The sequence below is a fragment of the Penaeus monodon genome, chromosome 36 (genome assembly GCF_015228065.2).
Source record: "Penaeus monodon isolate SGIC_2016 chromosome 36, NSTDA_Pmon_1, whole genome shotgun sequence".
NCBI lineage: Eukaryota > Metazoa > Arthropoda > Malacostraca > Decapoda > Penaeidae > Penaeus > Penaeus monodon.
In genome coordinates, this window is record NC_051421.1 from 28,541,266 (window position 1) to 28,548,765 (window position 7,500).

Here is a 7,500-nt window from a genome sequence, read left to right on the forward strand (position 1 = left end):
TTTTTTTTTTTTTTTTTTTTTTTTTTTTTTTTTTTTATACCGACGACAACAATTTTCTATCCTCTACAAGGGATAGCGAAGAAAACAATTTGGGTGATTTTATGATATGTTGTTTGACAAGTAGAGAGCCTAAACTCGACCCCGTCTAATAACAGTTTGGCAGCGCTCTCTGAGGCTAGCGGCCCTGCAGTGGAAATTGTAGCAGATCAGAGGAGGTGTAATTTTCCTGTGCCATTGTCAGTACGGACCTCCCAATTCTATGCCCGTTGTTGCCAAGTGGGGGGGGGGGGCTTAGGAAACGGAGACTAGGACCCAATGCTGGGGATCACCCCTGCCTTAGGCCTCAGCCCTCGACTAAACTAATTTTGCACGTTTTTTCCCCTCCTCTTTTTCGTTTCCTTCTATTCTCCAACCCCTTCTACTATCCCTTTTCTAAGGTGTGAGAGCCGTGTTTGAGAAGATGAAAGGCTGACTTTGTGTAGGTCATGAACGGCCTGGGGGAGCCATGGGCACGGTATATCCCTGTTTAGTTGTGTAGCCCTTTTAAGGGGACCCTGAGGTGTAGACTGTTTCTCTCCCCGACATACTCTAGGCCATATGACTTTATACCATTATTTGTCATAATTACGTCCGAAATACAAGCTCAGGCATTATCATTTGTACCGCAACTGTCTCTGTGCCCGCAACGAACTGCCCTGTCTACAACAAGAATTGGTCAGATTGTGGAGAAGACTTACTCGTCAGCCTCATGCACTATGATGCAGTATCAGCATAATGCTATACCATTCCCCCTAGCCCCCACCAATATTGCCAAGATAACTTTTCGTAGACAAGACTCTCCTTTAGTCTTTACATTGGCAAAGAATCCCTCCCTGTCCGACCATATCACCCCCCCCCCCCCCGTCAATGTCTAAATTGTTGGCGTCTAAGCCATCCTGTCAAACACTGCCGTTCCACAACCTGATGCCCTTTTGTGCCCAACCTGGTCATAATCGATCAAACTGTTCTGCAGAATCACACACAGGTGCCAGTTGTGGTGGCTCCCATAATGTATTTTATAGAGGCTGCCCTACCTACAAGTTTCAGTCTGAAGTGGCAACTCTCAGATTCAGACTTGGCCTCACTCTACGTAAAGCTAGACAGGAAGCACGTCGGCTAGGTTTCTTCTTCACTCCCTACTCCTATAATCTACCACTCCTCTTTCCTCCCAAGATGTTTCTACATCCTCCCCAGCATCTCTTTCTCATCCCACTTTTACCCCCTCCCTCTCGCAAGCAAATTATTTCGCCATTCTAAATCCAGACACCCCAGTCTCGTCCACCATTACAGACATTCTAATCACTACTTCCCCGGTACCTAACCCTCTTCCTCCTCACCCAACTCATCGCACAAGACAAGCTAAACGCTCCATCCCATCTTCTACCCATCCTCTCCATCATCTTCTCTCTCCACCTCTCAAACATCTGTCCCCTCGTCTCCCGCCATAAGAAAACCTTTGATTCCCAGACCTGCCTAACCGACTCCAATGCAGAAACTCTCGAAGCCATCTAATCTAAAACTATCTAATCAGGACCCAAGATAACATGCCTACACCTCAACCATCCTCCAGTCTCTACTCCCATTCCTTCTACACTCAAAGTAACTGCCGACATCCATCCTCCTCCTACTCATGTTCCCCCTACACCCCTTCCTCCACTCCCTCCCAACACATCCCATTCCCCCCTGCTTCAGCCACATCATCCCCCCTTCCTAACCCACTATCCCTCCCGCTTCCCCCTGGATGTGACCCTGTGTCACAGCAACCCCTTACCCTAGATTCTCTCCCTCCTGACGTTCTCACAGAATATGTGATCTTTGCAAAATCCCATACAATTTCCTTTGTCAGCTTTGATCAGATCTCCCTTGTTAATCCCTACCTTCCCGAACTGATATACGACTTCTGACGTAGCACAATCGTCTACTAACCCCTTCTTTACCCTTTTCACTATTACACCTTTCGATAGTGCTATATGACCTTTGATGTCTAGCACATTTATTTGGCTTTGTGACCATTAACGATTGTCAGAACGGTAAAGTTACCGATTAAACCTTAAGAAAAAATAAAGGATCAGAGCGAATTTACCATACTATTTATGGTAATGAAACTAAAGTAACAGAAATGAAGAAATCTTGGTACACTCGAGACCCTGGAAATCCGAGGTTGTACAGTGACTTTTTTTTTGTTCTTTTCTTTTCTTTTCTTTATTTTCATTTTTTGTTATTAGGTATACTCTTTTTTCACTGTCAGGGTATCCATGGAACATCATGCATCCTCGCGGTCTGCAACAGCATTGATGGATTCAGGGGAAAGGAGTCGGAATTGAGAGAAAAGGTATAGAAATTGAAGGAAGTCTGAAACTGAAAACGGGGGTGAAACACCTTGCTTAATTTTTTTGTTTTCTCTAAACAAGGGATCCTATTCACATTGCTTGTGAATTGTTTCTATAAAAAGCGCTAAGGAAGAATTGTGGAATGCGCCTGGGAAAATAAGTAAAGGTGAACTGATCACACGAAAAGAAACATGTGGTGGTAAAAAAGAGAGAAAGAAAATCAAAACAGGTTGAACAACAAAGAACGCAACGAAACACATAATGCAAAATATTAGCGGAAACAAATGGTTGAAGATGAGGAAACATACTAAAATAAAGGCAATGAAGTGGTGATGTGGACAGAGTTGCAGGTACGGGGGTGAATCAATGGCATTAGGGAAAACAAATAGAGCGCTTCATGTGCATGTGTGCATAAAATGTTTTTTTACTGAATGCCTTGCTCCTATATATACACCTCCGCCCACAATGCCTGAGTCTCCCAGAATTCTGAATATTAAAAAAAGAAAAAAAAATAGTGTATTTTAGATTTGCTGCGTTGAAAAAAAATGGCATGTCGCTAATAATGCTCTCTTTTTTTTCTTCTTCTTTTTTTAAGCAAGTAATAAAATGGATGTCTAAGAAATTATTTTGTTGATTCTAACACAAGTGGCTCTACGTTTTCAAATGTGACTGACATATTCATTTGATTAGTTATAGACATACATTTCATATTGAAATCTAGCTTGCATGCACCTTTTAAGCACATATTTTTCCATCACTTTCCATTCTGTAATAGAACTTAGTTGTGCATCCCTTGTTTGATGAAGCGTTCCCACACAATAGAGCATTACCCATTATAAAGATATATGTAGAAATACAGCTAGGTGGCAAGTGATATTGAAATGGCTGAAATCGTGTGGGCACGAAATTTCCTATTTCCTGTATACATGCATATTATTTCCCTTACTTATGTATAAATATAGCCTCCACGTCCCCCCCCCCTCCCCCAAAGGTTTATACATAAATGCTAAATGGCAAAACAAATCTTTCAACCAGATCGCCCATGTGAAGGGAAACCGAGTCAATAACATTGTCTTCCTGAGAGTAAGCGCCGTCGCTGTTGATGCCCCTCCCCCCCTCAAGGACGAAGACATTTAATGCGTTTATCAGCGATTTTATGAAAGGTAAGACCTTCTCGTTTTATGTTTTTTGAAGAATTATAGAGCGGGAGGACAGATTTTCTCCTCCTTGAGTCTTGAGTGGAAATCGAAAGCGTGAGATATCTTGTTTTATTAAGTAAGAATATATATATGATATATCATGGTGGTTAATTTATGGAGATTAGTATTTATAAAGCAGTGTGTATTGAGTTTATTACTTATTGTGTGTTATTGTTCACCATTTGTGGTCTTAATTTATGAAATTGTATTTTATTGAAGATTACAATTTAGAAAATAGTGCATAGGGAGGTTTTTTTTTTTTTTTACTTTTTTTATCTGTTTCCATATTTACTTATTTGTTTGTCTGTCTTGTCTTCTTTGTTGAATATTACCCCATGTGATGTGGGAGAGAGAGAGAGAGAGAAAGGATAATGTATTGGTTATAAAGAACATTGTAAATCTTCACAGAAGGATAGTTGGGAGAAAGAGGAAACTAATGTAATGGCCATAAAGAACAGGCAAAACAAGACATTCTAGCATAAGAATAAATTTTTACAGTAAAAGTAAGCCAATAATCTTATTATCAAATTCTTCAGGCCACATCAACCCTGGAAGTTAGTCCAATTATGACCTGGGCCAAGTTCTACCTAGGCCATGGCAGTCGTTAGATGCTTATGCCATTAAATTTAGTGAACATACTTTGTTTAGTATAGCTTTGAAATTTTATTTTACTCAAAAAAAAAAGAAACAAAGTTTTAGTTGCAGGATAGGTTTCCCTCATCTCTCCCACCCTAAAAAGTACTGAAAAAAAAAAAAGGTTTAAGTTCTGTGTGAAGCAGTTTTTAAGTTGCGAAGATGGAGATTATATGGAGAACTTAGTGGGTTGATTTAATGACCATATTTTGGAAATTTGTATTCATGAACAGAAGAGATCATCATAAAACTTTCATTCTGAAAATGGTGAAAGTATATTTAGGCAAGTGTACTATTGTGGATATGCAACTACATTTCTTCAGGTACTCTACATTGAATAATCTCTGAATGAGACCTTTCATTCTCCCTCATATGTGTGTATGAAAAAAATATAGTTTGCATGACGGTATCACACTTCAAATGTGCAATTATTAAAAATTATGTTTCATGGTTATAGAGTTTGTAAGGGGGGGCTCTACCCCCTGACACCCTCCAGCAACATCTTATCTTGGTATGCACGGCAAGATTGAGCTGAAGCTCGGAAGCACCGCGATCTTTTCCTTTATTTGCGGAGTTGCCATTTGTGTCTGTAGATTATTTCTTGTTCTGGCGACTGAAACTGTTAGTCCTCTACAAGAATCTTGTCTGTAATTGCCTAAGCTTAGTGTGCCCTTACCGTAAAGATTAAACTTGAGTTTAATTACAGGGTGTCCACAACTGGAACAAAAATTGCTACCAAATATTATAGGAATTTATGCTTCTTCCCCATCATTTCGAAGATATTGTGATAGGAATTTGTGCCTTTTTTTCGTTTTGTTTTAATATTTATTGTACATGCCACACTTTGCATATTGTCTTCCTAAAATGTTCATTCTCCTTTTCCTCCATATGCTATACACTCTCCTGCTCCTGCTATTCTTCCTACTCCTCTTCTTCCCACTCTTATTCCTCCTCCTCCTCTTCCTTCTCCTCCTCCTCCTCCCCCCCCCCTCCCCCCTTACCCCACCCCCTCCCCCCATCCTCCTCCCCTCCTCCTCCTCCTCCTCCTCCTCCTCCTCCTCCTCCTCCTCCTCCTCCTCCTCCTCCTCCTCCTCCTCCTCCTCCTCCTCCTCCTCCTCCTCCTCCTTCTCCCTCTTCTCCTTCCTCCTCTTCTCTTCTTTTCTTATTCCTCATTCCCATCCTCCTCCCTCCTCCCTCCTCCCTCCTCCCTCCTCCCTCCTCCCTCCTCCCTCCTCAATTTTTTTTTCTACCATATTCAATTCATTCTTTTCTTTTTGTTCCTTCTTGCCCTGATTCTCCTCCTTAACCTCATCCACCTCCTTGTTCTCTTTCTACTGCAATTCTACATTCCACCCTCTTCCTCTTTTTTGTCCTCCTTTCTTTTATTGGAGAAGAGGAAAAAGAGCAGTTCCCTGTGATAGGAAATATACACATTCTGTGTCTTTTTCAGGTCATTATCTAACTTTAATTTCATTCTTGTGTGATCTGTTTGCATGTGGCCCTGCTTCAAAGGTCCTCCAATGCTGATTTGAGTTGAGGATGTATTACTATTAAGCATGTAATTTCTACACTTTTGATGCTTCGTTCATGTAAAAAGTGTGTATATAATTATATATATATATATATATATATATATATATATATATATATATATATATATATATATATATATATATATATATATATATAGTCATAGGAGCTTTTTTTTTTTTTTGTTAGACTATGAAGTTCTGTAATTTTATAACTGATTAAACATTTGTGGAGAAGGAAGAGGAAGGATTTTGAAAATTTGAAAATCATCTGAAAATCATCAGGGTAATACCTTGGTATAGGTGGCATATCATGTTACATTTGTACATGATTATTGTTAATTTGTATTTCATATTAGATTCCATAGTAAAACTAACTTTTGGAAATGTTTTACGCAGGGGTGGGATGTAGATGTGACATGTTGATCAGAGATGTCCACCAAAATATATAGCTCCTCACTTATTACACTAGCAGTAGGCATCAGACAGTGACATTGGTATTTCTGAGATATTCTTGTAGTTATTACAAAGAATAACAAGTATGGATTAGTCATACATATAATATATGGAGACAAGCATAAGTTAGTTTTATACTAATTTTAGACTTGACAAGTTTAATTTATTCTTGTATGTAAAAGAAATATCAGAGTCCCTAATTACACTTGTTCTCAGTTGATGGGTGTCCTTTACCACATACCCTTGGACAATCATCTCTCATGGGTACTTCTCAATGACAAGGCTCGAATAGAAAAATATGCAATGCTAGGGTAAGTTCTCAGTACGGAGGTGTTCTTTTTTTTCTTTTTTCAGTGTAAATACTGTAGTTGATGATCTGATTTGCTGTCATAACTTTCAGTATATGTTGTGCATCTTTGGTGTATTGTATAAATTGTTCTCAGGGAGTAGAAGCCTCATACTTAGTGTTGTAACTTGTTTGTTTTTTTGTTAGTGTGTTTTGCATTGTGAAAATATAATTGAAAGAAAATGTATATATTTATTTATTTTTATTTATTTATTTTTTTGTGCAGTTATTAAGTGCTGTGAATTGTCCATTATTACTTACATTTGTAGTTATTTTTTTCTAGGAGACAATATAAAAGGGTTAGGTCTGCCAGCGATATTGAAATCACCCTCTATGAATTTATTGTTCAGAATTAATTTTGATACTTTTGGTATGAAGACAGATAAAAGACACTTTAGCACTAGCTTGAAAATACTGATGATAAAAGAAAGTTGTTTCATCGACAAACGTAAAAATTAATAGATTGAATTCATTAACTATTATGGTGTTCAGAAGGATTATAGCTTACATCCATTAAAAAACTTTTCTAGATATTTGATGTTATATATGCTTGTTGCATTATTTATGGTATTTGCTTTTCTAACAGTGTTTTCTTATTGTGTTAGACATCTTAAAAAGAAATGTAAAAAAAAGTTCTCATGAATAGGGAGTGTGCACATTGCCATAATTGATATAAATAATTTGTCATATAGATTTTTTTTTTTCATTGGTGGTAGTTTAATAGTTTAGAAAAATGGTAGTTTGTTTAAAAAAGTGTTTGTTTTCAAACATGCTGTCATTATTATTTTACATTTTCCTTTTCTGTTCAGGCATTTTGTCCTGCAGATAATAACTGTTACAAGCAGATACCAAAAGGCACTGTTTTTAACCATAGTTCTTTATTTTTTGCAAAAGACCAAGACTACTGTTCTTTAAGATTGATGTTACTTTGACTTTTCTTGTCTTAATTTTTAATGAAGTTGTATATT

General features: G+C 38.0%; 1 protein-coding gene across 1 annotated transcript in view; it reads left to right on the forward strand.

Moving 5' to 3' along the window:
* The window catches only part of LOC119595431 (pyrethroid hydrolase Ces2a-like), an 18,852-nt gene extending 12,375 nt beyond the window's left edge, over positions 1 to 6,477 (forward strand). Inside the window, exons 14-15 of the mRNA XM_037944549.1 lie at positions 3,405 to 3,532; positions 6,403 to 6,477. The gene's annotated coding sequence lies outside the window, so the exon portion shown is untranslated. The remainder of the gene's footprint in view (positions 1 to 3,404; positions 3,533 to 6,402) is intronic.
* Positions 6,478 to 7,500: the final 1,023 nt, after the last annotated feature.